The following is a 22,585-nucleotide window of genomic DNA, read 5'->3' as shown; positions in this document are numbered from 1 at the left end:
AAAAGTCTAGATGTGTGGTGGCCATCAAGTACTGTTTAATCATGACTATGGCTCAGTGATTCTTTCTGTTCTCCCCTCTGTGTTTTGGTTTTGCCTCTGGGCTAGTATCTCAAGATGGCTGGCAGGATCCACATAGTGTGAGAGAATGCTGTTCCTGAAACCAGAAACAAAATTCCATCCCTAAGGAGACTGGACCACTCATAAACTAATGACTACAGCCAGGGAATGCCAAGCGTTGGCTGGGTCAGCCCTGAGTTAGTGTGTTCCTAAACCAATGCCGAGCTAAAGGAAATGGGATCACCCTAATCAATTTAACACACCGGGACCAGTGCTCCATGCTGGAGATGCTATAAATCCCATCAAAACCAAAAGTATGCCACACATTGGGTAAGAGAATTAAAGCTGTAGAAATTACCACAATTCCCCTTATAGCCTATTTGCTGCTGGCTGCCTGTATACAGAAGCCCCCTTCACAGACCCTTACTGCCTGGGGGTTAAAGCAGTTTGGGTAAAATAAAAGAAGCTATATACTAACAATGTCTTTAAGGGAAATGTTATTTACTTAATACTTAGAAGCACTAAAATATTGTTACTGAAGTGTGCAAAATAGAGAAAGTTAGAAGGGAGAAAAAAGGTTCTTATCCCACCAGAGAAGATAACCATCATTAAAATTAAGTGTATTATCATTGTCATTCACTTATGTGTGTATATTATACATATATGTATAATGTTATACAATGTTATATACAAAATTTTGTATTTTTGTATTTTATTTTAAATTGAGCCTTAAACTATGTGTATTTTTTTATTTTAAGAGAAATAATCAAGTTTTTAAAATGGAAAAATACAGAAGTGTACAATAAAAAGGAATGGGAAAGGTGAAGGAAGAAAGGAATGAGCAAATAAACAAATGAAGAGAAAAATAGAAATCTCATTGAGATGCCATTTCTATTTTTCTGTATACATCAAATATTTGTTTTATATAGTTGAGGTAAATATATTTATACTTGTGTTTTAAGCATAATTAACAAAGAAATACTCATTTGTCTTAGATGACACATAATATTTACTACTGGATGGTTTATTAGTCTTTCCCAATTAAAAAAATGACTCAGGTAATCAATATGAGTTTTAAAGATGGAGAAAATCATAACTCAAGCTTCCTAGCAATAAAAATGACCACTATTGCTGTATGTAGCTCTATTTTATGGAAGAGAAAAACAGGGCTTACATTTAATAATTCTTTTAGTGTGATTTGCAACTTAATAAATAACATAGCTATTTTTATTTTAATTTTGTCAATGTATTATAGTATATCCATATAATTTAAGAAGACAAATATGAAACAGAAGTCTTCTGCTCTACTTCTCCTGGTGGATCCACTCCTCTTAGTCCATCTTGCCAGAGATGACCATATTTAATTCTTTTAATCTTTGATTTCTAGGCACTACTGTCATGTTTCTTAATGCTTTTACTGACATTTATCATTATTAATTTAGGACAATGCTTATTACCTCACGACTCTAGAAGATGAGTATTTAGTACTCTTCTACTTCCCCTCCCACCCTCCAAATATTAGTTTATCCCCACTTTTGGTGAAATCAACAAAAGTTACTTATACTGCCATGTCCATATAAATATTTTTGTAGATAAATATGTAACTTAGTGTGATTGCACTCCCTTTCTTCTATAACTTTGCTTTCCAGAGTTAATTATTGTCTGCTTTTGTTGTTGTTGTGTTTACTTTCTGTAAATCTAATTTTATTTACCCCTCAAAATCTTAATATTAATTAAAAAATAAATTGCCCCACTGAGGTGAAAAGCATCAAACATATCACATTTCTCTTTCTTGCTTGCTTCTCTTTTGCATGCCACCCCCTCGCCCTGTCTTTCCTCCTGCTACACCTTTCTAGACACCTGCTGCACTCCTGAGCCTTCCCAGTGTTCACCCATCTGCTTTCCTGCTTCCAAACTTGTTTACCCTCTCTCTCCAATCATTTCTTCTCACATTATTTTTCTTCCTGTGGGGTTATACCATATTTTATTCCTTTATTATTTTAATGAGATTTGTGCAAGGTTCAGAGACAAACAAATATAATCATTAACCAGAAGTTTTTATCCATTATAAACAAGTGGTAAAACTACAGAACAACAGATATTATTATATGTTGTCACTAAATATGGAGAGAGGTTTTACGTAAATTTGAAAGTACAGATTTGCAAATAAACATTCATGTTCAACTAACTGGAAAAGAGAAGTAAAAATGAGTAAAAGAGGAAGGAGCAGATTAGGGAATCATTGCATATTAAAATTTTTCCAAAACTGTAGAATTCATCTGATATCACATTTTTGACTGGATTATTGAGAGGAGTCCAGACTAAGTAAGGAAAACTATTCAAGTTCTTTTATATCACTACTTTAGTATTTTTGATATCTTAATTTTAAATCACCTCCTAGTTAATCAGATTATAACTTCAGAACAAGATATTTTCTGAGGCAATGCATATCAAAAGAGTTCTTCCTTTGCCCTCTTGCCTGAAAGATAGCTTGTTTAAGTATAAAAGTTTGTAGTTGTTTTTCCTTTAAATCTATTTAGATGTTTGTTTCTCCATTGTCTTTCAAAAAGTGGTATATTGCAGGCATGTGAAGGTGGCTTTTTGTTCCTTTCTATACAGCTTGCCTAGCTGCTTCTGTGACTTGTTTTTTTCCTTAGTTATTGAAATCATAAATGTAGACAAATTTGGTTTATATGCTATTGATAGCCTAAACATAATAAATAGCAAGTTACCTTAACATTCATATTGACACATTTCTGAGATTAGGGTGAAATATGGAACAATGGTATAATCAAGCGTTCTTAGAATCAAATACAGATGGTCCTGCTTAATGATCTGTCCTAATTAAGAGCTGTCTTAATTTTAAAATCAGCTTTTCCATAATTCACAAGTGGGATTATAAATTAAAGGGCTGTAAAAAGCTGTATCACTTAATTATCTGGAAATTTTTTACTTTAAAATCTGTGTAAATCTATGTAACTACTTTCACCCTCCATATTTCAGAATGTCAAAGCCATAAAGGCTAGTGTTTACCCTTTTTGTAGGAGCTGACATACATAGAACTTTAGCTGTTGGTACAGAGAATAGACATTGTCACAGTCCCGCTTGGTCAGTTTACAACCCCACACTCACCCCCCCTCAAAAAAAAGGGGGGGGAAACTACTTTAGCTGATTTTATTATCATTTCAATTTTTCACTTCTTTTTCCATTTGGAGAAGTCTTCTATTGAAATTGCAAGTGCTGCTTTGTTTCCTCCTAACCCTGTTTTTTCAGAGTACCATTTTCATGGGCTGTACTGTCTTTAGAAGTAGGTCAAGCATCATTGATTTCTATACTTACAGTGCCTAGCCCAACAGTTGGCAGAGTGTGGGTACACTGTAGCTTGCTTGAATTTATACCAAAGAGTACATTTAAGCTAGGAGTCAACGGCCTTCTTCCCATCACTGAACGTTCCTCTGTGCCTCGGAAAGCAGATGTTTTGACTTCTGGCTTTTGTTGTGAACCTCTCATCTAGAAGCATGGGCTGTAATTGAATGGACACAGGATATCTGTCTTTGGAAGGGCCATTGTCCATGCCACCCAGGGCACTGCAAACAGCATATTTGATAATATGATTAGATTTGAGGTCAGGGCTAAGGTCCTTGTTGTGAAGAAGCTGTAGCATAGTTGAATCAATGCCTGATAGAGTACACAGGGGGATGAGAAGGAAATGCAAGTCCAGAAACCTTCTCGGGAAGGTGAGATTTACCTAGATGTGAGGACTAGAGCAAACAAGGAATTACTAAATTCCCCGGTAAAGAATGTAAGGAACTGGAATTTATATAGCCCGAGAGAGTGTTCATCATTATTTAGACACTGAAGTTTTAAGGACATCACTATTTTCTTCACATCCTCGGGCACATATACCTCTACAGTAAAATGCACTATATTTTATCCCCATTGAAAAGCATAATCCACATAATCTCCATTGTCCAATGGTGAAGTTTTAAATCATGTTCTCTGACCACTTCTTTAGGAGCAAGTAAAGTCTTGAGTAGCTTGAGTATTTCAACAACTGTCTTGTAAGCAGGAACTACTGGCATAATGGTTGGGCCATTGCCTTTACCCAACCAAAACAAGGTAAATCAAAAATTAAACATCCTAAATTATACTAAAAAATGTTTGTTTCAGCTTCTGGTCTTGCCGTGAGTCTGTGAGAGATCTGGTTAAGTTATGAACAGCCTTCTTCATGGGTGAGAACAAGCAAACCTCCCACCCTCTTTCAAATTGCTCTCCTGCAGACTTCTCTAGGTTTCTCTGATCCCTTTGTTATGGAAGAATTCCAGGATCATGATATCTTGAATTAGTCAAAATCATTTAGAAAAAGTTTCATTCAAACCCCAGCCCCATCAGGAAATGGATATCAAAACTAAATAAAATCACAAATAACAGCCATAGAAAACTTCTTAAATACCTCCTATTATAGGATTATTTTTCTACAATGCAAGATGAAATTCAAGGCAATACGTAAGGAAAGTAATAATTCAGAACAATAAGGAACTCAAATTCCTCCCAGAATTACCCTATTTATGTATACTGGGGATACGAAATTCTTTGCCTTCAAACTCTACAGAAACTGTATACCTGGTAACTCATCTATATATTTTATTGTATGTAATGCAATTATAGAGAAATAGCTAACATTTATTGTTTCTCTGTGGCACAGTTCTAAGTGCTTCACATATGTTTGCTACTTAATTTCCATTTAGCCTTTGGTATTCCCACTTAGAAATGGAGGCACACAAAGGATAGTAACTTTCTTCAAGCTGCACAGGTAGGAAATAGCAAAACTAAAATTCAGTCCCAGGTAATCTGATTCCAGCATCAAAATGCTTAATCACATACAGTAATGCCTCTCTAAAATTCTTAATTTGCTAAAAATATTTATTAAATCCTATGATTTTTAAATAGAGTTTTCTGCCTTGGCTGGAGTATCATCTCATGATGATACTCCAAAGGGCCGTGGGTTTGATTCTTGGTCAGTGCACATACCTGGGTTGTGGGTTTGATGCAGGAGGCAACCAATCTTTTCTCTCTCTCCCTCCCTCCCTCTGTAGGATCAATGGATAAATTCTTGAGTAAAGATTAAATGGAAGGAATGAAGGGAAGGAGGAGGGAGGGGGAGGGAGGGATTTTCCTGAGTGGAAGGAAGAAGCAAAGAGACCTGTTCAAAAATATTAGGATCAAGCGTTACACTACTGTGTTCATTTTTTAAAAAAACCTTTCACTACCCCAGTAAGTACAAAGGATGTGTCCCCATCCAGATACAACACCAAATTTAGTGCTACATAAATGGATACAAACTCATAATCTTTAATGATTAAAGCAACATGGGAGAACCTAATCTAAACAAATTGATTTGAGCTAAACACAAAACTCAAATTAATGGCACCACCTAGAAATGCTCTCTGAAAGGCTAAATCTTTGGATTTTTATGCTATTTGGAAGAGGAGTGGTTCCTGCTAATAGGACAGACTTCGTGCAACATATGTTAAGAAAAATTTTGGAAGCACTTAAAAAATACAAGTTGGAAGCTCACTCTTGCAAAAAAGAAAAAAAAAGTCCTTAAAATATTTTGGAGCTTTTAGGAGAAAGTCAATAATAAAATTAGTATGAACATAGAGAAAGGGCTTTATGAGTCAAGTGGCTGTTGTTTTTCTAAATGTCAGTATGGAAACCCAAACAAAGAGGTGAGTTGGGTCCCTGGAAAGACTGACTGGGAAAGCTGAGTGTTAAGTTTGTGACGTGGTTGATGGCAACCAAAAATTGTCAAGTGCATGATGACAGAGTATTTCCTGGAACTAGGGGCTGCTTCAAGACATATAAACAAGGGTAATGTTGTGGGGGCCTGTGCTTTAAACCGAGATAGGAACTATATGTAGCAGTATTAGCAGTGGCTTGAACAATGTTTCCCGACAGAGGTATCTGGAACTTGAAAACACTCACAGTCTGAGCTGAGCTTTATACTGAACTGACAATCTTCGTACACAGCAGAGGAAAATAACCAACTTAAAGCACAACTTGCTCTCTGTTTTTATTTTGACATCATGAAAAATAACCAATTTTAACACATAACTTGTACTTCGCTTTCATTTTAATAGCATGATCTTGAAAATATAGTACTTGGCTATTGATAGAGGCTAGGACTTCATTACAAATTTTAGGGCTTCACCCTGAAAATCATATTTAATTGAGTTCTTAACTTTAATTCAACATTACTTCCTCTAAAGTTGTGATTATCTACTCTAAGGAAAGCAGAAAAGTGTGTTCTGTTTCAAAGTTACCAAATCTCTCTAAGCCTTGGTTTTCTCAGCTATTTAAAAAAAAGAAAGGTTTGGTCTAAATTCTGTATAAGAGTTTGTGGGGGTTTTTTGTTCATCCTCATAATTAAACTCAGATGTTGTTGATATGACGTCCCTAGAGTGATATTAGCTCCAACAGAAGAAGCGAGGCCTGTGTGTATGCCATATGTGTGTGTATGTCATATATATATGTGACACAGAAAAAGTCCAACCATTGTTAATACAACAAGAATGGTTTGCACAACATCCATGTAACTTGGCAGCAAAAGAGAGGAGACTGGAATGCATATGTGTGAATAATGATTTCTTCACTACTAGTCATTAGGAGCGGTATTACTGAGTAAGCATATGTACTGTGTCACAATCGCATTAAAAATTACTGAGCAAGTAGAGCAACGAGTCTGCATCAAATTTTGCATTAAGCTTTAACCTTCCTCCATGGAAACTATTCAGATGATTCAGAAGGCCACAGCTATGGGCAACTGGTGATTGGCAGTTTCATCATGATGATGTGCCTGCTCATGCATCACATATATTTCATGCAGTGTTTTTTGGGAAAACATCAAATCACCCAGGTGTCTCAGTCTCCCTGCAGCCCAGATTTGGTGCCCTGTGACTTGTGGCTTTTCCCAAAACTAAAATCTCCTTTGAAAGGGAGAGATTTCAGACCATCAATGAGATTCAGGAAAATATGACCAGGCAGCTGATGGCAATTGGGAGAACTGCGTGAGGTTCCAAGATGCCTACTTTTTAAGGGGACTGAGGCATCATTGTCTTATGTACACTGTTTCTTGTATCTTGTGTCTTCTTCTGTATATATCTCTATTTTTCTGTAGTATGTGGCTGGATACTTTCTGGACATACCTCGTTGTATATGATACGATAATACTCATCAGTGAAATATGATGCTCAGGAAAGTTACCACACTATAAACTTAATAAGAAAGCCTCTGTGAAAACCAGAAAACTTACCTAGCTTCCCCAATATGATGCTCCAGAGCATTTTTTTTTCTAACAGAGTAAGATAATTGCTTTGCAAAATATCTAAAAATCAGTTTAAATAGACTCATGACTACTTTTAAAGCCTTGGGTGTTTTAGGCTCACACCCTACCATTTACGCTACCATTCATGTTACCGTTTATGGGAACAATGAAGTGTTTTTGTTTAAAAGTCTTTCCCCTCTAATTTAACAGAGATGGTACTGAGCCAACAATGGAGTTCTAGGAAGCAGACAAACTGAAAATGTCAATAAGCTATTAAAGACATGCTCTCTTTAAATACCTCTCTAAAGATATTAGGAAGTTGCATTGATCCTGAATTCTTAAGAAGAGAAAAAGACCTTTAGATAGAACACAGGACTGAAGAGTAGCTGGGGAACACTAGCATAATCATGATTCTTTTTCCTTACAAATTCTTTCTGATCCACAGTCTGGGAAAACAAGGCCAAGGCTTACAAATTTTCAAGGAGAAGGAAAATCCCATGTTCATTTGGCCATTCAGCAATTGCATTCTCTATAGTATCTCCTAATACTTTTGTAAAACAGAGGAAATTTTTTTAGCAGAAAGTGCCCAGTGCTCAGAAGCAGACTAGTCTGGTGGCATACAATGATTTTGTCTTTCATTTATTTTTATACTCAGAGTTGGGATGAGATTCTATATACAATGACCAGAGAGCATTCTCAACCTCTATAAAATTTTCACATAACTGAACAGAGCTCAAATTTTATAGTGATGGCTGCATAACTTTGGGAATATGCCAACAACAAATAAGTGGTATATTTTAAATGGGTGAGTTATATGGTATATAAATTCTATGTCAACAAAGTGGTTATAAAAATTTTTAGTGTGTGGAGTCAAATAGGATACAGTTTCTTAAGTCTCAGCCCAAAGGGCAGAATTTCTAGATGCTAACTAAGTCCAGGCAACTGTATTTTAAACAAACATCTCAAGTGACTCCAGTGAAATGATACAAGGCTGACACTTTTAAGAAAATTTAAAAAGGTGATATATTTTGGTACTTCCTCTAAATAACAAAAAAAACCCCACAAATATTCACAATAATCCATCATGAATAAAAGTGTAACAGTTCTTCAGAAATCATAAGTTTGGTCCAATTCTTAATTCCCCATTATGAATGTGAGTATTATCAGTATTTTAGGAACCATGATAAATATTTGCTGAAACTATGACAGGAGTCCCCTTAGATAACTTGTATGAGCATTGAATGAGACACAAAAGAATTTTTCTTACTGGATATTTTCTTTTTTATTTAGTTTTAAAATATATTTTATTGATTATGCTATTACAGTTCTCCAAAAAAATTTCCCCTTTTGCCTCCATCAGCCTGGTACCCCCTTCCCTCCAGCAATCCCTCACTTTAGATCAAGTCTATGGGTCATGCATATAAGTTCTTTGGCTTCTCCATTTTCTGTACTATTCTTGACATCCCCCTGTCTATTTTGTACCTACCAATTATGCTTTTTAATCCCTGCATCTTTCCCCCATTCTCGCCCTTCCCATTCCTAGCTGATAACCCTCCAAATGATCTACATATCTATGATTCTGTTCCTGCTCTGGTTGTTTGCTTAGTTTGGTACTTTTTTTTAGATTCAATTGTTGATAGTTGTGAATTTGTTGCCCTTTCAATGTTTATAGTTTGGTTCTTTTTCTTAAATAAGTTCCTTTAACATTTCATATAAAAGGGCTTTATGGTGATAAAATCCTTTAGCTTTACCTTATTTGGGAAGCACTTTATCTGTCCTTCTATTGTAAATGATACCTGTGCTAGATAGAGTAATCTTAGATGTAGGGCCTTGCTTTTCATCACTTTGAATACTTCTTTCTAATCCCTTCTTCCCTGCAAAATTTCCTTTGAGAAATCAGCTGACAGTCTTATGGGAACTCCTTTGTAGGTAACTGTCTTCTTTTCTTTTGGTGCTTTTAATATTCTCTCTTTATCTTTAAACTTTGGCCTTTTAATTATGATGTGTCTTGGTGTGGCCCTCTTTGGGTCTGACTTGTTTGGGGCTCTCTGAGCTTCCTGGAATTGTATGTCTATTTCCTTCACTAAATTAGGGAAGTTTTCTTTCATTATTTTTTCAAATAAGTTTTCAGTTTCTTGCTCTTCCTCTTCTTGTTCTGGCATCTGTATAATTTGGATATTGGTATGTTTAAAGTTGTGCCAGCAGTTCCTAAGCTTATCCTCATTTTTTTTGAAATCTTTTTTCTTCCTGTTGTTCTGATTGAATGCTTTTTTCTTTCTTGTGTTCCAAATTGTTGATTTGATTCTCAGCTTCACCCTCTCCATTGTTGGTTCCCTATAGATTTTTCTTTATTTCACTTAGTGTAACCTTCATTTCTTCCCTGATTTTTTTTGCCATACTCAATGAGTTTTCTGAGCGTCCTGATCACCAGTGTTTTGAACTCTGCATCTCATAGGTTGGTTATCTCTATTTTGCTTGTTTCTTTTTCTGGGGTTTTATTCTGTTCTTTCATTTAGACCATATTTCTTTGCCTACTCAATTTGGCCTCCTCCCTGTGTTTGTTCTGTGTATTAGGTAAAGATGCTTCGACTCCCTGTCTTAGAAAAGGCACCTGTAAATTGTGTGGGGCAGAGCCTTTGGTAAAAACCAGAGTGGGGCACACCGCTTCACTGCTTTGTGGCTCTGTGTTGGGGGAGGGCTGAGAGAGGGGACAATGCCACTGCCTGGCTTCTGGAGGTTTGCCTGACACTTGCCCCATTTCCAGTCATTTTACCCACTTTGAATATGTGACTAACACCCTTCCAACTGTTGCCTTGCTGGTGAATATCAGAGTAGGTGGGTTTGTGTATGTTCTAAGTCCATGTGGACCCTTTAAATGGACTTTCCTGAAAATCCAGCAGTCCCCTTTGCCACCCCAACCCCCACTGGTATTCCCTTCCAGTTTTTATCCACCACACATGGGTGTAGAACCACCTGTTCCTTCGTTGCTGCTGTCACCTCTCCACACCACACTGTATCTCTGCTCATCTCCATGACTTGACCCCTCCCACCCATCTGAATGAATGTGGCTTCTTTAAATTCTTGGTTGTCAGACTTCCAACCAGCTTAATTTTCTGACAGTTCTGGTTGTGTTATTTGTTTTGAGATATAGTTGTAATTCTTTCTGTGGTTGCACAAGGAGGCAAAGCATGTCTACCTATACCTCCATTTTTGCCAGAAGTCCCCTGTATATTTTCTTACTGAGTTCTCACAAAGACCCTATTGAGTTATAGGAACTGTAAAAGTCACTATAGGAACTGTCTTCTATAGGTAAAGATTCAGCAAGGTTAAATGTCATGCCTAAAACATCCAACTGATAACTCACTAATCTGCTTGGATACTAAGTTTTCTGACTCCTAGTTCAGCACTCTTTTCACCATAAATATCTGTCTTTAAAAATGCTTCCTCAGCATGTACCAGCATGGCTTGCCCCTAACCTTTAGAAGCTATTGTTTGAGCACATTTATGAAGTTTCTATTGTTAATGATGCTAAGAAACTGTACATCTTTTTTCTTCCTGCACCACAGAAAGAAAGTGTACAATTTAACACATTTCCCCCAATTCCCTGTAACAAAGAAATTCCCTGTCTAAAGAAACTGGATTAATGTATATCAGCCTTGGAGAGCATATGCAAGTGTATGGAGTGTGTGTGTGTGTGTGTGTGTGTGTGTGTGTGTGTGTGTGTGTTGAGAAAGTGTGCCTCCATGTGTTTGTGGAAAAAAGGATAAAACATTATTCTAATGTGAAATTATGATCATTTACTAATTTGCATGTGAACTGTTAAAACAACTGATATTTATTAGATATTTACTATGTTATGTCTTTGTATACTCCTCCAGTCACAAATCCTGTCCCATGTCCATTGCTTAAAGACATGTATCTGGCTGCTCCACTCAGATCCCACTATCTCCCTAAGGTGGATTAATATCCCCATGAACTTCTCAAGCCGATGAATCCCTTGATCTTCTCACTTTTATTAACCTTACCTCCATTCTACTTTAGTTATCCACTCCCAGGGCAATGTCATCACTCTAATATTCCCTGTCTTCAAAATGTTTATTCCAAAGATCCCACTGATCACAGTTGTCTCATTTGAAGTCAAAGAATTCTTCAATCATGATCAACCTTTTCCTCTTTAGTTCCTTTCAGGAAAATCTTGGATTCTATGTTCATTTCTTTAGTCAGACCTTTGTGAATTCCCAGACTTTCTGGCCCCATTGCCCTTTTGCCACAGACACCCCTTTCTCTGGCCTTCTGCTGGAACAGTGACTCTCTCCATTTCCCTCTCCAACTTCATCTGGGCTTCAATGCAGCCTGGAAATTCTTCCAACTTCTTTTCAGTTTTTCCACTTTTATCAAATCTTTAAACATAATAACTTGACTAAGAAATCAACTAGATGAACTTTCTTCTTTGCAGAGAAAAATAGGATTTTTCACAGGAAAATCTTCAATTACTATCACCAAATCTATAAAATTACCTGCATTCCACAACTCATCTTTTCCTTCTTTTCTTTTGCTTCAGTAGGGTAGGTGTGTCTCCTTTGTACTAAGGGAAGACCATTCAGTAACTTTTCACATATCTTTATTGTTTCCCTCTGTTATGACTCCCTTATATTTTCATTCAGACATACCAAATCTTCTATCTTAAAATACAAACAAAACAAAACAAAAAATGCCTTTCTTACCCTGAGGAGCTCTTCAATCTACCATTTTTTTCTTACACTTAGTTGCTCAAGTCAGAAGCATCTTTTATCCCTTCTTTGTCTTTGTCCCCTATATCCAATTGAAATGCATTTCTGTCAAATCTATTTCCTCAGTATCTCTTTATTCATTAAGTTTTCTTTATTTCCAGTGCAAAGGCTCTAAATCAGTGTTGTCCAATAGAAAAATAATGTGAATCATGTGTAAATGTTAAAATTTTTTAGTAGCCACAAAAAGTAAAAACAATGAAATTAATTTTAACAATCTATTTTATTTAACCCAATATATTCAGAAATGTTATTTCAATATATAATCATGATAAAAATATTAATGGGATATTTACCTTCTACATTTGGATTAACTACATCTAAATATACAGTTGCTAGTGGCTACCATATTGAATAGTGCAGCCCTAGATGGTTATCTCTTGCCTGATTGCATCAATTCTTTGCTGAATGCCCAGAAGAAGCTTCCAGTGTTTTTCTTGTCTCCTGTTGGGGCCCCCTCCCATGTGTTCTGTAGACAAATTTTTCTAAAGACAAAATTTCATGTTGTTCTTCTCCGTAGGACTCTATGTGCTTTCTCACAGATCTATAAGCTTGCCCACTTTCCAGCTTCAATTCTTCCTTCTTTGACTCCATAATATAGCACATAATGCCCATTAAATGTAATTTTGGCCTTTAAAGCCACTTTGATCTTCTTGGGTTCTGTTTCTTTTGCTTAGAATGCTCTTCTTCATTCTCCATGTCCTCATTCATCCTCAATAGGCTAACTGCTACTCATATTTCGAGTCTCCTCAGGAACCTTCCTTAATCACCTAGGTTTGGTGTTCCTCCTGTGTACTCACATGGAACTATTAGTTTCTTCTACCATAGCCTTTATTGTACTATTGCTACTTTCTTTATATTTAGCTATCTTCCCCTTTTGACCTTAACTACAGTCAAAGCATGGACAACACTATATAATGTTCATTGAGTAAGTGAATGAGTAAATTAACAAATGTAATTTTTTTAGTATTGAGAGAGAGAGAGAGAGGCCTTTCCTATTTGCAAATTCTGTGATTTAAAAGTTTTTTTTTCTCTTGTTCTTTCTTCATTCCTTGGATCTCATTAATTTCCAGATGAATTTGTTTCAAAAGAAATCATTTCTTTAAGGTATGTATTAAAAGGTAAAGAGCATGAAATAGCTCTTTCACTGGAAGAAAAGACAGAAAAACTCCCACAGAGAATAACTGAAAATTGCATAGCATGTGTTAGAAGAATTAACATTTGATTTTGTAGTGAAATAACTATTATTAAAGTTAACAATGCCTCCATGTCACTAAAACTAATGGACATTTTAAATCTTGGATATCTGACCTGATTTCTCAGGTGCCAGTATTTTAAAACTCATCTCCCCTTTGAAACATTCTTTTCCCACTGGCATCCCTGGAACCTTATTCTTCTGGTTTTCTTCCTGTCTCCCTGACTGTTCCTTTTCATTCTCCTCTCTCTCGGCATTTAAATGTTAGAGTGCCTCAAAACTAGACTTTTCGTTCTTTCTAGTCTCATTCTCTGCTCTCTCCCTAAATAGTCCCACCAGTTCATGGCTTTATTTTCTCTATACCAATGTTTCTTAAATATGTAGTTCAATGCCAAACCTGCCTTCTTGTCCTTACATCTATCATCTAAGTATCAATTTAAGATCTCCTATTGCAGAGATAAATGACCTCAAATTGAACAAAATAAAGATAGAATTAATGAGCACCTGTAAAGTTCACTCTCTCTCCAGTGTTTTCTATTTCACTGAATGACACCATCCTGCATGTACTTACTCAAGCCAGAATACTGGAAATCATCTTACACACCTTCTTCTCTTCTAATCTGTATTTCCAATCAGTATTTAGTGAATATTTATCCAATCAAAATTACTGAATTAATATTATAAATTTTTGCATAAATAAAGTATATAGAGTTCTTAAAGCATATATGTATATGTGTTATATATTTTCACCATATATATTTACATAGCTATGGAATTTTGAGGGGGCCTCACACAACATTTATCTAAATGTTATTATCCTTTCTGCCTTTTTGTACATCCATGGGAAACTCTTTATTTTCCTGACTAAGTAAGGATAATATCATAGTTGGCATCATTTTTGTTAGTCAAGAGGGACAAGAAATATGAGCATTTGGGATACCAGTTAACATTTATATCTATCTCACACTTTTTTAAGGATTTTGTAACATAATAGCAAAAGCTTAGAATTGGAGAGGAACAGGATGTACAATCTTTGGGAGCTAAACCTCTGAATCCAGGGAAAACCTATGTTGCCTTTTTCCTCTTAATTTGCCTCTAATTAATTAAGGATAGTTAAAATATAGAGGAACTATTGAGAAAGAGTATCTCCTAGGTACAATTGCCTTTATTTTCCTTTCTCTTTTGGTGATAAATAAGCAAGAAAGTTCTGTATCCTTTCTTTACCTAGAATTGGTGAACAGGACAATCACAGGCTGCCATCTGACTTGTCGGAGCCCAGCCTAATTGGCAGTGCTGAGAGAGCCTTAGCCTTGTGTTATAAAACTGACAATACTGGGAACTTTCCAGAACACTTGGTGAGAAGTGGGTGAGCGGTGACTTTCTGAGCTGTACAGCAACATTCTCTTTCCTGTCCCTCCACACCTGCCTCAGCCTGTTCACCAGCTGTCAAAAATGGTGAAAGCAACCAATTATTATCATGCTTTGGGGGTCAAACCCAATGCCACTCAGGAAGAATTGAACAAGGCTTACAGGAAGCAGGCCTTGAAGTAGCACCTTGATAAGAATCCAAATGAAAGAGAGAAGTTTAAACAGATTTCTCAAGCTTACAAAGTGCTCTCTGATGCAAGGACAAGGACATTATTTGATAAGGGAGGAGAACGGACAATTAAAGAAGGTGGAACAGGTGGTGGCTTTAGTTGCCCCATGGACATCGTTGATGTTTTTTGGAGGATGAGGAAGGATGCAGAGGGAGAAAAGAGGTAAAAATGGTGTGCATCAGCTCTCAATAACCTTAGAAGATTTATGCAATGGTGCAATAAGAAAACTAGCTCTGCAAAAGAATATGATTTGTGACAAATGTGAATGCTGAGGTAGTAGAAAGGAGCAGTAGACTGCTGTCCCAATTGCCAAGGTACTGGTATACAAATAATAATTCATCAGATAGGACCAAGAATGTTTCAGCACATTCAGTCTGTGTGCATGGGGTGCCAGGGTCTTTGGGGAATGGATCAGTCCTAAAAATAGATGCAAAAGCTGCAATGGAAGGAAGATAGTTTCAGAGAAAATTCTAGAAGTTCAAATTGACAAAGTCATGAAAGATAGCCAGAAGATAACATTCTGTGGTGAAGGAGACCAACAACCATGACTAGAGTCAGGAGATACTATCATTGTTTTAGGTCCATCAGAAGAACCGTATCGTTTTCATTCAATGAGAAGACCTTTTTATGTGTATGGTCATACAGCTGGTTGAAGCATTGTGTGGCCTCTAAAAACCAATAGATACCCTTGGCAACCAAACCATAGTCATCACCTCTCATTCAGGTGAGATTGTCAAGCATGGAGACATCAAGTGTGTGCTAAATGAAGACATGCCAATTTATCATAGACCTTATGAAAATGGTTTTCTGATCATTGAATTTAACGTAAACTTTCCTGAGAAAGGCTTTCTGTCTCCTGATAAACTCACTTCTACCTGAAAGGAAGGAGGTAGAAAAGACTGATGAAATGGACCAGGTAGAACTGGTGGACTTTGATCCAAATCAAGAAATACAGTGCCATTACAATGGAGAAGCATATGAGGATGATGAACATCATCCTAGGAGTGGTGTTCAGGGTCAGGTCTCTTAATGGGGCCAGTGAATAACACTCACTGCTGGCATTTTATATACCATAGTGAATGAGTGAAGGACTATAATCATAATATGCTCACTACTTGTTATTGTTTTTGTTTTAATATTCAACTATGCTAGTGTTTTAAAAGTTAATTGAAGAATAAACTCAAAATATAAAAGCTCAAGGAAAAAAAAACTGACAATACTGTCTCTCATCAAAGTATGTCTGTTTGGACCACATAGGTGGTCCAAACATGACAACATGACATCTGCATGTTTACTTTTGTCCTAAAAATAATAATTCTTTTTATTAATTAGAAGTTAGGTTCTGTTGTGGAAAGGAGAGATTCTAAATAAAGTGGCTTAACCATAAAGAAAGTTGATTTCTTTCTCATAAAATCCAAATACAGACAGTTTAAGGCCAGCATGGTGGCTCCACCGCTGACTTGGAGCAGAGCACCTTAATGACTGTCCAATGACAAGGCTTTATTTTTTACCTTCTGTATTATTGTATTATTAGCTAAACATATGGCTTATTCTAGTTAAAAACAAAATCTGATTAGGAGCTATTATTTGTTTAAATTGCTGTAAGCAAACATAACATTTATCGTTAATGTAGGAGTTAATTGTGAAGCTGTGGTTTACCCAGTTTTTGAAATTTTGGCTTTCTGCTCTGGCATTGGGCCTGCTGACCATTTCATTTATGAGGGGTGCTCTGCTGCCACTAAGGGAGTGGAAATTCTAGGCCTTTATTGTGCCACCTGTTGAGGTCAACCTTATCCGTGGCGGTTGGAAGTGACTTTGACCCAGCTTCCCTGACACCAAATCTCTCCCATGTTCTTTCCATTAGGATGTCTGAGGCTTCTACCACCTAGCCTTCTCTTGTGTGGGGTGGTATCAGTTTTAAATAGCGTGGGGAAGAGCCAAACACACCTCATCTAACTGTAATGGAAATTAGCTCAGGGATTTACCTAGCAGGCAAACAACTGGAGAGAAGTTGTTTCTGAGAAAGAAGGCACAGTTCATTTCTTCATCTGGGGCTAGGAGTGCGATTAGTGGTCAAGGAGGTTTCACAGGACATTAAAAGTGTTCAATGACTTGCATTACTACCATATCAATCGGTCAGGAGCATCCAAGATGTAAACATTAAACAGAAAAATATTTCTTGATCAGGTCCCCTGCCCTGACTTCATCGCCATTTATGTATAATTAAACTACAAAGAGAGTGGCTCTATCATTTTCTTTCTTTCAATGTGGGCTCCATGAAAAAGAAGAGCATGTTGCGAAATCATTTGCATCTCCAAAAGTTGGTTATCATATCTACATACCCCAATTTGGTGGGGATTTGGCGTGAACACGTCCTTTTTCGGGGATGAGGGTTTATTTCGGGGATGGGGGTTGTACAGATAAACCTATAAAGTTTTCAGGTGCGTACAGAAGGTCTCCACCACCCTGCTTCAAGAGCAGGTCTCCCAGTGCGGTGCTTGCGGCGCGTCCAGCAAACTAAGTCTCAGGCAGGCCTCGGAGTTGCAAAGTCAGGGGAAGCTGGTACCTAGATCCCCGGACTCTCTTGCGCCTGCGCCGTTAACTCCACCTCAAGGAGTCTGGCTCTGGCGGGCGCTACGCGCACCTAGGTCTCGGAACCCCGTGGCGGGTTTAGGTGCCAGATTTTTCCTTATCCGAACTCCAAACACCAGGCAGGAGCGCTTAGAGGCTGGTTTGTCCTCGCTGCATCTCAGACTGCTGGCTGCGCTGTGTCCACATGCACCATGGTAAACAGCTACAGAAAGAGGTAGGGAAGGTAAAAATGTATAGCATAAGCACTAAGTAAAGTAAATATTTTGAAATTAATGTAGAAATTTGACTCGTGCTAAATAAATTGGATGAAAGTGTATACTAGAAGAGGGGACTTTGGCTGGGGGATGTAGCTCAGTGGTAGAGCGCGCGCTTCGCATGTGTGAGGTCCCGGGTTCAATCCCCGGCATCTCCAACCAGCCACTGTGGATTTTTTTTCCGCTTTTACCGTACAACACAATATATTCTAATTATCATACATAATTTTTGTTCACATACTCTAGGTCTCCCCAAAACAATCTGGGAGGCTGAAAAACAATACTGAGACTTAGAAACTAAGAACTTTTGGTTGCACAAAGTAAAAGTAAAACAGGAATTTGCCTTGATTCATATTCATCTGCATAAAACAAACATTTCCTTGTCTTTATGACCCTGTTTTCAACACTCAGGATGTGCAAGTGCAAAAAGACTCAAGCTGCATTGGCCGGGAATCGAACCCGGGCCTCCCGCGTGGCAGGCGAGAATTCTACCACTGAACCACCAATGCACCCTATGTGTGGATACTTTCCGCATACTACAAATAGAGATATTTTCATATGAGTAGTTCTATTTTTGTAATTTCATAGTATTTATATGTTCAATTTTAGAGAAGTAATGTAATACTTAATTAAATAATTATCCAAAATATTGAGAAAACATTAACATTTACAGAAAACCTCATATTAATTTTATGTTGAACTATATGAGGAGATTCTCCTGAAGCTCTCCTTGGTGAAGAAGGCAAATTAAAATTTTGTTATGTATGTACAGGACTACACAATTACCTAGCTGTATCTTAGACATTTAGATAATTTATAACAATGCTTTTCCCCACACCCCACCCCTTTATTTTTTTTATCATTTTAGCTATTAAGACAAATACACGATGATATTTGTCAGGAATGGGCATTAGTGACAAAGGAGCAGTGAAGGGGAACTGGGACATCTTGAACCAAATTATAAGGGTATATTGGAACTCTGTAATGCAAACAGGGAACTTCGAAGTGTTGGTGATTCTAACCGAGTGATAAAATTCTCTAAACTGCCCCTTCTTTCATTGTGAATGACTTTTCAGTGTAAAATAGTATGAGTCTGGTCCTCAATGCTTAGTTTCTGTGGAAAGTAAAATTGAAAACCATACAAGGATAGATGAAGGAGAGAAGGTAGGTGAGAAGGAAGCATTTATGGAAATAAGTATAAACATAAGATAAAGTTTCTGGATTTAGCCCTTTATCTCTGGGAAAGAAATTTCCAACAATTTTCAGGATCATTGAAAACCAAAGAGGATTTAGGGGGAAAGTATGAGAAAATAACAGCAAACACATAGCAGGGTCCATGTGCTGGGCTGTGTTAGTATTATTACATATGAACTTCAACCCAATGAGGTATTTTAACTACTCCCACTTAGTAAATGAGGAAACTGAGCCTCGTGGGAAGATTGGAAAACATGTAATTGTCATAGTTAACATCTATATGCTTAGCCACCTTTCTGCCTACAACAGAATAAATCACCGTGTACTTGCACCAGAAATACTGCACTTAGCTCAGGACATTATGTATCAGGAATAGTAGAATAGAGTTAGAAAAAGATCATAAAAGGGTACTGAAGTAATGTAAGAATTCTTGTTAAAATTTGTTTTAAGAAATTTTTAGTATGTGGATACAGAAAAAATTTGAAAACAAATATATCACAGGGTTATAAATATATAAATGATATAAAGAGATTAGGGAAGCTGAAAATCTAGACTGCAATCCTAAATGACCTGTAGAAAAACAAAGTCAAATAATTTTACATCTCTGAACCCCAGTTCTTTAAAATAAGAGAACAAGGGAGAGATGTGGTTTTTTAAATTGCATTCTGAAGGGCTCTGGCTTTCTCAAAGGGCCTCAGGGCCATTGCCTAGTAAGGCTCCACCTTCTTCGGGTGGAGAGGTGTCACTTCCACCAGCTCATTTTTAAACTCTCCCATTTATTTACATTTGTTTGATGGGTTAAAAATCTGACATGGAAAATAACTTTGAAAAGCCCTGAACTAAATGACGCAGGTTTTTTTGAACTCGGAAATATTATGATTCAAAATAAAATAACAATCTTAAAAAAATAATAAACACAACCCTCAGTGTAAGAAACACTACCAAAAGTTTAAAACAGGTGGAAGGAATCAAATTAAAAATATGATGTAATGGTAAACATTATTAGTTGCCTACCCAAGACCATTTTACTTTCTTTCTCAATGAAAGTTGGTACCAATCTACCTAGCCCCTGGGACAAATGTAGCACCCTAGGCCAGTTATTCTATTTTCCCTCCTAAAATTTTATCTGGGATGGGATTCTGACAGTCGTTAACAATGAGAGGGAAGTATATAGTCAGCCAGGGACTTCTGGGAAAAGATAGGACATCACTTCTGCCTTTTCTTCCCTGCTTGTAACACTGTGGTATGAGGCATGATGCTTGGAGCTCCCAGACATCTTGTGATTTGAAGAATGACTAAGGAGGACCTAGCAGAAAGATGAAAAGAGACACTGCACCATCCTTGGATGTTCTCCTTTCAGGCTTTTGTTTAAGTAAGATAATAAAAGATCTTTACTGTCTAATCCCCATTTAAGTTGGGCATTTTGTTATATGCAGCCAAAATCAAGGTGTGTGTGAGTGTATGTGTGTCCAGCAGTTCACACACTTTCTGATACAAGTCTGGGAGAAATTTTTTGTTATGTAGAGAACCTTGAGATTTGGGTAAGGCTAACTTTCCCCCAAATCTGTTTCTATCACAATGGTAGAACTATGAAACAGGTCTAGCCAAATATTTCCCTCGCCATTGTGCTGAATGTACAGATGGATATGTGATCATGCCAGGGACAATCAAATTCTTACCAACATTTTTTTGCCAGAGATATAAGCAAGAACATAAGCACCTTTCACATAGGGTGAGCAAACTGGTTGAATTTATAGCTGACATTGCTGATGCAAACTTGCTTGTCCAAGAAAGGGAGAGAGAGAGACAGACAAGCATCTCTAATATAACATTGAGCCTTTAGAAGCAGCCATGCCTGGATTTTAGGTTATATGAATCAGTAAGTTGTCTTTAGACAATAAGTTGTCTCTTTTTTTAGTTAATTTAGCAGCATTTATTTTGCTTGCCTCTGAACAACACAAACTGAGAAACTATTTTACCACAAACAAAGTAAATTTAGAGAACTCCCTGAATGTGATATACGTTGAACATATGAAAGGGTAAGAAAAATTTAAAGAAACTCATCAGTGGTAGAATTACAAAGGGACAGCAAAATGCATGAGAAATGTTTGAAGGACTCATCCCTAATTTCTTGGAATAATGTAAATTCTATAGCAAGGGAAGCCACTGAAGATTTTTTTCAGCAGGAGGATCAGAGCATTTGAAGGGGTGACATGTAAGAGAAGTGCAAGTTAAAAGTAGAGAAATTCACCCAAGAGGTTTTAGTGGGAGTGGAAAGGCAATGGGATCCTGAACCAGGGTGAGGACTCTAGTGTGAGGTTCATGGCAAGGCAGAATGAGAAAGAAAAATCAATGTAGGAATCCAACCTTAAGTGACTGCAAGAAGAGTGGTATAATGTTGGGAAGTCTGGAGGAGAAAGGACTGAAAGGAACAATAAGGTGCAGTAAAGTGTTTCCTTTTGGAAATAAGGACACAAGTAGGGGAGATGCCTACTGAGCAGTTGACATCTAGATCTGAAGAAATTAAGGCTGCAGAGGTAGAGTTGGGAGTCAACTGCACAGAAGTCAAAGTCAAGAATGTAGACATGGAGAAAATCACAGAAAAAGAAGAGTGCTGAGGGCAAAGCCTTGGGAAGCTCTATTTTAGGGAGTACAAGCAGTTAGGGAGCCAAAAGTAGAGAAACAGAGAAGTAGGGTGTCATGGAATCTGTAGAAACATGCCTTCTTCAGGCAGGCAGAGCCTGCTCCCCTTTTCTCATTCTCAGCAGCACATCATGACAAATACACGTATTATTATACATCATAGATGTACTCTGTATTAATTCTGTTTCACATCTTAGATGCTGTGGCAGACAGTGATTTTGTTATCAGTATGGTCAAGCATGGAAAAAACACAAGATGGCCAAGAGTGCCTTCTGGGTCGCACACACAAACACTTTCCCTAGTCCACTATGATCCCATGCCCTGATGAGCGGCCCCCACTGACGCTGGCAGAAGGAAGAAGGCAAGGAGTTCCATGACATGTTATACTGTCATCTCTTTTGGGAAACCTGGTCACTGTGACAGCCCAAAGGGCAGGCAAGGAATGTAAATTGCATCATAGCATCTTGGAACACTTGTTCAAGGCACCTAGTCCCCAGATGGCATTGGCTCACTGTGGAAATGTGACCAAATTGATGTCACCTGAAGAAAGCAAACCATTAAGAAACAGAGATAGTTCATATGATACACAGCCACCAAAGCAATGACATTTAAAAAAAAAAAAACTTGTGAGTGATTGTATTGATTTAATACACACAGCTTATTTCTGTCCCAGGTTACAAACTAGCCCTGGGGAAATGGAGAAGCCAGTTATTTGGATTGCCCTTTACTGGCTGGGAATTAAATCATTACTTATTCCATTTTAGAATCACAAGTAGTACCCTAAGGCCTACTTTCCTAAGGATTAAAACCAAGGCATGGAAATGAAGAGTCCAGGTGTAATTCTCAGATGCATGCAGATGTTGAGAAGGCAGCGATTTTTCCTGGAAAGCTGTCACTGCAAACTCACCCTATTCACGATATGCTCATTCCCAGTCCTCCAA

At 37.3% G+C, this 22,585-nt stretch overlaps 2 non-coding genes and 1 pseudogene across 2 annotated transcripts; 2 read left to right on the top strand and 1 right to left on the bottom strand.

Annotated features, from left to right (window-relative positions):
• Positions 1–14,815: 14,815 nt before the first annotated feature.
• On the top strand, positions 14,816–15,991 carry LOC123813319 (annotated as a pseudogene).
• A 1,902-nt stretch (positions 15,992–17,893) lies between these two features.
• On the top strand, positions 17,894–17,965 carry TRNAA-CGC. The gene has a single exon. It is a non-coding gene; the product is annotated as a tRNA-Ala (tRNA).
• A 280-nt stretch (positions 17,966–18,245) lies between these two features.
• Positions 18,246–18,316, bottom strand: TRNAG-GCC. Its single transcript has one exon. It is a non-coding gene; the product is annotated as a tRNA-Gly (tRNA).
• Between the last annotated feature and the right edge of the window lie 4,269 nt (positions 18,317–22,585).

Source organism: Phyllostomus hastatus, unplaced genomic scaffold (assembly GCF_019186645.2).
Source record: "Phyllostomus hastatus isolate PE091 unplaced genomic scaffold, TTU_PhHast_1.1 phas_contig_1, whole genome shotgun sequence".
Taxonomy (NCBI): domain Eukaryota; kingdom Metazoa; phylum Chordata; class Mammalia; order Chiroptera; family Phyllostomidae; genus Phyllostomus; species Phyllostomus hastatus.
This window is presented reverse-complemented; position numbering and strand designations above follow the sequence as displayed.